General features: G+C 41.0%; 1 long non-coding RNA gene across 9 annotated transcripts; it reads left to right on the top strand.

The window, feature by feature from the left end:
• The first annotated feature begins 1,319 nt into the window (after positions 1-1,319).
• Positions 1,320-5,825, top strand: LOC113357707. Of its 9 annotated transcripts, none has more exons than XR_003363858.1 (11): positions 1,321-1,854; positions 2,037-2,078; positions 2,231-2,335; positions 3,458-3,520; positions 3,636-3,745; positions 3,903-3,952; positions 4,294-4,590; positions 4,701-4,752; positions 4,846-4,973; positions 5,066-5,132; positions 5,341-5,825. It is a non-coding gene; the product is annotated as an uncharacterized LOC113357707 (long non-coding RNA). The 9 variants fall into 9 exon arrangements; XR_003363851.1 differs by having other exon boundaries at positions 1,322-1,669; positions 1,760-1,854; positions 3,636-3,952; XR_003363857.1 differs by having other exon boundaries at positions 1,322-1,854; positions 3,636-3,952; positions 4,294-4,435; positions 4,534-4,590.
• Positions 5,826-9,450: the final 3,625 nt, after the last annotated feature.

Genomic DNA, 9,450 nt, shown 5'->3' with positions numbered 1-9,450 from the left:
TGGGGACGACTGTGCCTGTTTTGCTGGGGCCGGATGTGCCTGCTTCGACCAATCTGGGGTTGGCTGTGCCTGATCAAGTGGGACCCGCCGCGTGCCTTCTTTGTTTGGGGCTGGCTGTGCCTGCTTCGACCAGACACTAAACCTGTTGCCTCACCCAACACCAGACTTGCCCCTTGACCAACACCGGCCTTGCCTTGACGAACACCGGCCTTGCTGATTTGACGAACCCCGACCTTGCCGACGGACATCGCTGCCTCGACCGACACCGGCCTTGATGTCTTGTTTCGTTCGAACACCGGCCTTGTCCCGTACACCAGCTTTGTTACTTCTACAAACAAAGGCCTTGTTGTTGCGACCAACACCGGTCTTGCTGACTAACACCGGTCTTGCTAACCAACATCGGTCTTCCGTTTTCTCGAACGTGGGACCCAGGCTTGATTGCTTTGCCCAAACGTGAACCTTGTATGTTCGAACGTGGTGTTGGTCCCGCTGTGTTCATGTCCTTCTACGACCAAGGGAGCATGCTTCATTGATAATAATACCGATGCCAAGTCAGGAGGTGTTGACAACTTCAAAGACATGCCAAACATAAATGATGAGTTGTTCACCACGCCCTTTCAACTATCTGAAAACATCCGTCCCACAAGATAACCCTTCTCCTATCGACTTCAAGGTTTTTCATGCTCCGCTGGGCCCTTATGAAGGATGGATGAGACGCATGTTGATAAATGAGTACATCAAAGATAACTTGACCAAAGCGCAAATTATTGATGTAGCTTGCGTGTTGAAACGACTCGAGAGGATGTTAAAGTGGCTTCTGGTGCGAACGTTGAGGTGGATCCTGGAGAGAGCGCTGAAGCGGATTCTTCCGGAGCGAACATCGAACCGGATCCTGGAGAGAGTGTTGAAGCGGCTTTTCCTGGACAGGCGTTGAAGCGTCTTCCTCTGAAGAGAGCATTGAAGAGGCTTCTTATTTAGTTTGATTCTCCACTAGTGGAAAATAGGCTAACTGAGGCACAATGAAACGACACAAACTGAATGTTGCGTAATAACAACATACGGAAAGTGCTATTGACCAAAGTCAAAGTGTCGTTGTGGTAGGACTCTTGTTGACTTACACAATGACACTCAACATGTTGTGGTTGACTAAAGTCAAAACATCGTTGTGTAAGATTTCTTTTGACTTATACAACGACATACACGTATATATTGTTTCTGTAGAATTTTCGATGGCTTGGATTCAGTTTCGTTGTATGACCGGCTCAGATGGAAAAAGCAGACCTCGTTAATACCGATGCTTATCCATCCATCTCACACTTCAATTATTTCCTCTCTCTTACCAAAACACCACGAAAGAGGAAATCCCTCTTTCTGCTCACCACTTACCATCATCACTCGACTCTTTCTCAGAAGTTAAGTGAGATTATGATTCTAAAATCTAAACTTGATAATTAAACAACCCTCATCTATCGATCTTTCATTTTTGGATTTTTCGGAGATAAAAACCCTTGTTGTTTCTCCAAACTTTACCTAATATATTTTTTGCAAGATGATTTATTTTCTGTAATTTGAACTGATTTTAGTTCGATGTAATTGAATATATTTTTCGTTGATGAGAAGCTTTTGATTTGATTTATTCATTCTTGTTTTGTGTTTATGTGATATTGAGGTAAAAAAGAAAATTTGAGTTTGGATAGATCGGGTTTGATTTTCATCTGAAACTTTACTTATTCATATTTTGGTTTGCTTTTCGTTGTAGACAAAGATGGTGATGAGGAGTTTCAAAGGCAATTTGGTTTGGATTTCGCTGGTGGCGGTGGTTTAGTCATTTCAGTGTCTTGAGGAATTTTTTTAGTAAGTCTGAAACTTTTGTTATACTTTTGTTGATGTTAACAGATAGATGACTTCATGAGCAACTTTGTTATACTTCATTAGCTTAGATTTCAATTTCAATTACAAACCCTGAGTAAATCTTCTTTAAAATTCAGTTTCAGTGATGAACCCTAACTCTTTTCTTTTTCTGATTTTAATTTCAGACACCTCTAATTTCAGATTGGGCTTCTCTATCAGATCTTCATGTAAACTGATAACTAGTCGTTTGTGATTTTCTTAATTTCAGTCACCTCTCAATTTCTATCTCAATCCTTCTCTCAATTCCATCACCATTTTTTTATTTTGAATTTGTGTCTTCGTGAATCTAATGAACTGGTTGTTTATGATATTGTTTCAGGTAAGGTTCATTGATCTTTAGCTTGTGCTGGAAAAGTTAGAGAACAAACCCCGAAGGTAGAGCTCACAAGAGGGTGCAATACAACAAATGTTTTCATCACTGCTGGTAACATTTCTTCTCATATGTTTTTTTTTTTTTTTTTTTTGTGGTATAAGATTCTTATATATGAGTTCTTATGTAAGTATACTTCTAGTTCGAAGTGAAGTTGTGGATTTGAGAGTTGTATATGTTAAATTGATTTGATGGTAATTGCTATTATAACTGCTGATTTAGTGAGGAAAAGAAGGGTTGTCGTGTACATGTTGCTTAAATCTTTTGAATGATGGTTTTTTGTTTTTAAAAATTGTTAGTTAATGCAGCCCTTACTAAAAAAAATGCAATTGTTACTTAGAAAAGGAAGATTTGCCATGTTAGATGGAGTCTTCAAGACTAGACTGCATCTTGAGCGGATAACTGTATGGCTTGACATCCAAGCATTATAAGAAATTTGTATATACATTGCTAGATCTTTGTGGAATTCGGATGATATGGTGATTGGATATGTAAAATGTAGCAAGATTGTAAAGGATTTTATAAGGCACTGAATCCATTTTTCAAAGGTTTCAAAAGTGATGCTCATGAATCCTGAATCCAGCAGCCTAATTTTGAAGTCAGTTGGTATTGGTGTAGTAATTGCGAAGTTTTATTTGTTGGCTTGTTGTCGTCGATGCATGTATTTGTGTAGTTGGTGTATATAGTAATAATATGACAAGAAGTTTGTGGTTGTTTCAGAGTTAGTCCAAATCTCCTTGTTGATGCTTTAGCATAAATTTTTTGTTTGTTGGTGGATTGCAGATGCACGTAGTTACTTAGTATTTAGTAATACTTTGAAAATTAAATTTGGGGTTTTAACTCTTTCTGTTGATGCTTTCCGGATAAAGTTTTTGTTAAATGATTTGCAGCTTGGTCACCTAGTGTAAGATCTGTATTTCATACATATTTCACTTTGGAGTTATTTATTTTGTGCCAGCAGCTTGTTTCTATTCTTTTGAACACTGAATTTTGTTATGTAGATGACTCTCAGCTATAGAACTTGTAAGTTCGTATCCATCACACTGTTTTTATGTTCAGTAAAAATATTACATGTTTTTGCTTGGTAAAGTTTACTGTGTACTTCCACTATGTGTTGCCTTGTAACTGATTTTGAATTCAATCTACCTATAATTGCTCATTGTGTTTTATTCGTAGATGAGATGGTATCGATGAATCTGCACTTGGTCATCTCTCCCTGGTTCTCTACCCAATTAGATTGTATGATTGTTTTTGAATCCCTATTTCCCATTTACTACTAGTGCACTTAAGAGTGCCCATTACTTGTAAGGTACATCTCAGTCAATAATCAAGTTTGGTTGTGGGTTCCTTGAAGGTTTACAGGGCAACAGGGAGCTGTGCAATTTCAAATGAAAGTTGCGAACAATAAGGCAACTTATCAGTTCCATTTGGACAGTATTTGATGAACTTGGATTTATCAGTTTGGTTTGTTCATTTTCTTGGTTTTATCTTTATCTATTGCCTATCTCCTGAGATGTATGTTTTTGGTGCTAGAAATCCAAGCAACTGTTCCTGTTTAGGTGAGACCTGTCTGCGCAATTAAATAGGATACATAATTTAAATATATGCCTACATGTCTCAGAGAGAAATTTTCAAGGAAGATGCAAAGTATGGGAATGAATTAATAGGAGGGTAATTTTTTTGAACCCCTTTTCACTCTTCACATTATATCAATGCCATTTGATCATTTTTATCATGGTTTACGTGTATAATGGTGGACCAGCTTCATAAATGGTCACGGCCTTGAGGCCCGGGTACTAAATATGGTTCCTGTCACTGGGTTGCACACTTTGCTTGTTATATATGACCTACGGGCTAATAGGAGTTCAACATGATTAGTACAAATTATGTGTTTCTTCTTGTTCGTCAGCTGTTTAATACATGAAAATGTTAAGAGAAATGTCTGAATTATCTGCTCTAGTTGCAAGTGTTAACCATTTGATACTTACCCCAGAACATACGATTTACTGCAGAGGAGATTTCATTCTTGGATAATGGAGATCAATGGAATTATATTGCTATGCGATAGCTGGACTAAGTGACATCGAAGGGTGCTTGAAACCAGAAGAACTATGGATGTTGTAAAATTAAGTGATCTGTAGCAACTTTTATCATGTGTGTTGAAGTGTAATTTTTATGTATTTCAAGTTTACTTTTATGTTGGTTAACTCACATTATTTTGATATAGGTGCTCCTACTGAAACTCGTTTTAGGTACGGTTCTGATGATCTTGACCTCTCGCATATGAATTAGCAAGCTTTGTGAAGGCAGTAAGTGTACTTGTTTCTCGTATTTTCATTTCTACCTTCCACTATGTGTTGCCTTATAACTGGTATTTTATTCATTCATCCTCTAACTGCCCATCCTGTTTTCTATGTAGATGGATGCTGTCGGTGAATCTGCACTAGATCGTCAATCCTGCTCTTTCTCGGGTAGAATTTGCAAATCAGAATTATTCAAAGTATAGTGAATCTTTGTTTCATGAAGTGTTTCATTTATTTGGCTTTGTTTTACTCATTTCCCAGTGAAACTTCTCCTGAAGAAGCAATCTGAATCCTGCTGGTGCACATCCTCTAACTGGACATTGTGTTTTCAATGTAAATGGATGCTATCGGTGAATCTGCACTAGATCGTCAATCCTGCTCTTTCTCAGGTAGAATTTGCAACTCAGAAATTTTCAGAGTATATTGAATATTTGTTTCATGAAATTTTCATTTATGTGGCTTTGTTTTACTCATTTCCTAGTGAAACTTTCTCCTGAAGCAGCAATCTGAATCCTGCTAGTGCACATCCTCTAATTTTACAGTACTTGGTAATCTCTATCACTCTATGCTTGGCCTTGAAACAGTTTTAAAAGATCCATGTTTAGTTGGTTGTTGCTTTTTGCTGCAGGGTGGTATACTCAAACCCACTGAACCAGTCTTATATTTTCAACTGAGATGATTATAATAAGAAAAAGCTTCATGTTCTACCATTATAATGATTCTTCTATTGATGATTTATTTTTTAATGTTGTGCAGAACAAGGAAGTAACTAAGTTATTCATAAAGGTGTTGCTGCCTATGAATGCAAGATCGTTGAAGGGTGCAATCATCAGTTACTATGATTTGTGAATTGTTGAAGGGTGCAAGATCCGATGCTTGTGAATTGTTGCTTATGGTTGCGGCTGCAATGGTGTTACTTTGTAGCAGACGACCGGAAGTTGCTGCATTTAAGTTCCATGGCTACTAAATGTACCTGCAATAGTGACTGGTGGAGGTAAATACTTTGTCCTTGACCAGTAGAGTTTAAAGTTCCCCAAGTTCTGTTTCTTGTGACCAAGGAAGCTGGTGCCCAGGTCATAATCACTGAAATTGATGATAAAATCCTTGTAAATTGATAGTTTTTTCTTTAGGAGAGTAGTAGCACTTGAACCCTATTTGTATGATTTTGAACTAAATTTTCAATTTAATGAATGGAATTGGCATTTTGTATGAAATGAATTATTATTTGTATTTCATCTGAATTTGAATTTTCATTTGAGTTTCACTTTAGTGTAATTTGAGTCTGGATCAGAATATTTCAGCTCAGCCAGAATTGCTGAAATCAGTCAGCCAAATCTGAATTGTTTTTTTTTATATCTAAATAAGTTAGATAAACGACGTAATCCAGGTGTCGTGCTTAGCGGCACTTTTGGAACTTTCGTAATTCAGCTGCAACTTGAAAGTGTCGTTCCAGAAAAAGACACTAAATCTACGGCACTTTCAACGGCAACCGGAAAGTGTTGTTTAACTGGCTAAAACGACACTATCTATCTTAAAACGGCTTTTTTCAACTAGTGCTCCCTCGCGAATTGCATGCTTCTTGATTGACCATCTCTCCTGTATTGAAGAAATCCCTTACTCTGTCCGTAGTGGTTGTTGCTATGATGAAGCTCGGGCACTGGTATCGACAAACGAACAACGGTTCTTAGCAGCAGCTGTGATCAGAGGAGACTGGCAGGAAGAGGCGTGATAGCTTCCTTGATGTTGCCTCACGGAATGAAAAATAGGGAGACAGTCCCCTGCCCACGAGCATCCACTGATCCTTCGACTTGATAGACGTTGTCACGCTGGGTTCATGAGGCCATTTTTTCGTCTGCGCTGCGTTTCATAAACATCCAGGAATATCGCTGGTCTTTGAAAATATGTCTGCTCTCTTGAGTATATCCTCGCCTTTGGACATCTTGGAATATAGCGTGCTTGCGTCTCTCAGCATCTTTGGGATGGGTAGTGCTAAGCAGTCCCCAGTCACACTCCTTGGGAGACGAAATTCTGAACGGGTCTCTCATCGATGTGGTTGCTGTCGAGCCAGATATGGAATATCTTGGACGTTGTTTCAACATTGTGGCAGTCGTGCATGTGGTACTGGAGTTGGAGTTGGAGTTGGCAGACGCACATGATGTTGTATCTCGGTGGTTTTCCTCTTGCTGCTTCAGGGAAACTGCTTACAGAAGGCTGAAGGTTGTATCGCCTGTTGGTGAGATATATGCTCCCACGAACATTATGAGGCTCTTCATTACCGGCATGCCTGGTTCTTTCTATCAGGGCAGATGTTGTTGTAGATGAGCGTTCAACAGCTTCACGAAGTCTTCCAACATGGAACGATAGACAAGAGTGACTCGCCCGGATTCTTTCTCGTGTGCGGACATCGTTATCTTCATGAGGCTGCTCCCTTAAGGTGTCGGCTCCAGTAGAAGATTGCCGTCATAGCTCATTGATACGTTACATCGGCATTCTTTAAACCAAATGGCATTACAACATAATAAAATTTCCGAGAGGATTTCGAAAGGCAGTCTTACTTGCATCATGCTCGTACATCCTTATCTGATTGTAGCCGATGTTTCCATGCATAAAAGAGAACATGTCGTGTCCGCTGGTGGCATCCACTAACATGTCGATGTTAGGTAAAGGAAAATCATCATTGGTGCAGCATTTATTCAAGTCTGTGAAATCCACACATCACCTGATCTGTCCATTCTTCTTCTTTACCGGCACCACATTAGCCAGCCAGGTCAGATGATGGATGGGTTTGATGAAGCCAGCATCCGGTAACTTCTGAATCTCAGTCTTGATTTGTTCTTCTATCTCATGCCTGAATTGCCTCGGGGATTGCTTGATCGACTCGGATCCGGGTATGACATGTAGATGGTGGGTGATCAGTTTTTCATCTAGGCCAGGCATTTCTTCATATGTCCGGGAAAATATGTCCTGGTATTCCTTGAGAAGTTGCACAAGTATCGTGTGTTCCTCCGCAGACAAGGTCGAACTGATGGAGATAGGCCTGGGATATTCCTCATCCCCGATGTTGACCACTTCGAGCTCATCAGTTGTGGAATTGGTATCGTCCTGCAGCTGAGCATCTGGTACTTCCTCTCGTGGCTCATCGTTGTTGTAGCATTCCATTGAGCGGAGAGACTAGGGGACAATCTCCCCCGCTAATTGCTAACAGCGGCGTTGGTACACCGTTTTTCCTTTATGATCACGGCTCGCCACAAAAGTCCGCTCCCTCTTCGTGTGAACGTGGGTCGCAGCTTCACAGGATGGAGAAGAATGCTTCGTCAGCAAAGATGCATCGTGGGTTTTAACCCTCAATGATGCAAGTCGGTGTTACTCCTGAATTGATGCCCACGTGGGGAGTGGGATGCAACGAACTTTGTCTGATTCTTTCCGCGGAACTTCCGTACGTGTTGGTTTGGTTTCCCTCGAAGTACGTCATTGTAGTAGGCTTCTGTACGACCATGCCTGGGCGAACCTTGGATGTCCTGAGAGTCTTGAGAGTAATCACATTCGAAGACGCTCCCGTGTCGATAAGGCCCTCTTGAACTCTGAATCCTTGATGCGTGCGGTGACATGTAGGGCACAGTTGTGACCTTCCCCTGGTTGATTGCAACAAAACGTCTCCGCCCGCTGATTCTTCGAGAGGTGTAAAAGTTCGCATAAACTTTCCACTAGAGAAACAACTTCCTGATCCGACGGCCTCTGGTTCATAGTGAAACTATTGACTTGAGGAGGATCGTTGTGAGGGTCAGTCCCCAGTGTAGGAGTCTCCATGACAGGACCGCTCATATCTAATGTCGCTTCTTTGATCAGGTCCATGTAGGCCCGCGCCGCTGAAGTACCTTCTCCGAGTGCGTTGAATGCGTTCCTTGTTGGCTCTAGGGGCTGTCGCGGCTCTTGTGTAAATCGATAAGTTAATGTCTTAAGAAAAGTGAGTACCTCTTTCTGAGTTGTATCCATGTACGTTTGTTCCCTTGCTAGATATTCTTGTCTCTCCATCAAATCCACCATGGTAATAGGGGGTTGTCCTCCTCTGGCTCCTCCAGCTCCTCGTCCCGATGGAGGAGTGGCAGTTGCTCTGGTGACGGCTGGAGGCGTTATACTTGAAGAGATGCTAGGGTTTGCGGCTGCTCTGGCTCTGGTGATAGGAGGTTTCACGCCCAATGGAATATCTCCTCTTGCTCCGCTGGTGCTGGTAGTAGAGGAAGTAATTCCACGAGATACATTGATGGTATTGACTGGCTGCACGGTGACACATGGGATATCAACACCGAGAGTGTTGTCAGCGCTAGTCCCATCAGGATTGGTTGCTGATCCAGACCTAAGATCCACCATTTTCGAAATCAATAAAATTGAATTGGTATTGAAGAAATTGACTTCACAACCGAGAGATTAATCTCCCACTGTGGTCGCCAATTGTTTATGGGTGAAAACTATTTCTGCCGGTTTTGGTAATTTGGGGTGTGTGGATGAGAAATGAATCTAAACCCTAAACAAATGCACTGCACGGGAGTGCTTGTGATTCGAGAAATCAATCTGTACAATTCTGGCCTAAACCAAGAAATGGCCGTTCCAGACTTTCTTCGGTCACAAAGTGAAGGAGATGGGGTTGATCTTAGGGAGGGAAGCGAAGAAGGTGTTGAGATTGTGAAGGTGTTGGCTATTTTATGCATTGTATCAGAAAGCTGAACTGGCTTGCAAGATGTAAGTTATCAGTTCTGGTGTTTGAATACGATTGTATCAACACTTGGTTTCTGTCTTGTCTGTTTTTTGGAAATAGGGAGGAGAACCTATTTATACAAGTCATTGAGCCTAAACCACGTCTCTCATGGG

This window comes from Papaver somniferum, chromosome 3 (assembly GCF_003573695.1).
Source record: "Papaver somniferum cultivar HN1 chromosome 3, ASM357369v1, whole genome shotgun sequence".
Taxonomy (NCBI): domain Eukaryota; kingdom Viridiplantae; phylum Streptophyta; class Magnoliopsida; order Ranunculales; family Papaveraceae; genus Papaver; species Papaver somniferum.
The sequence above is the reverse complement of the archived record's forward strand: the minus strand, read 5'-3'. Positions and strand labels throughout refer to the sequence as shown.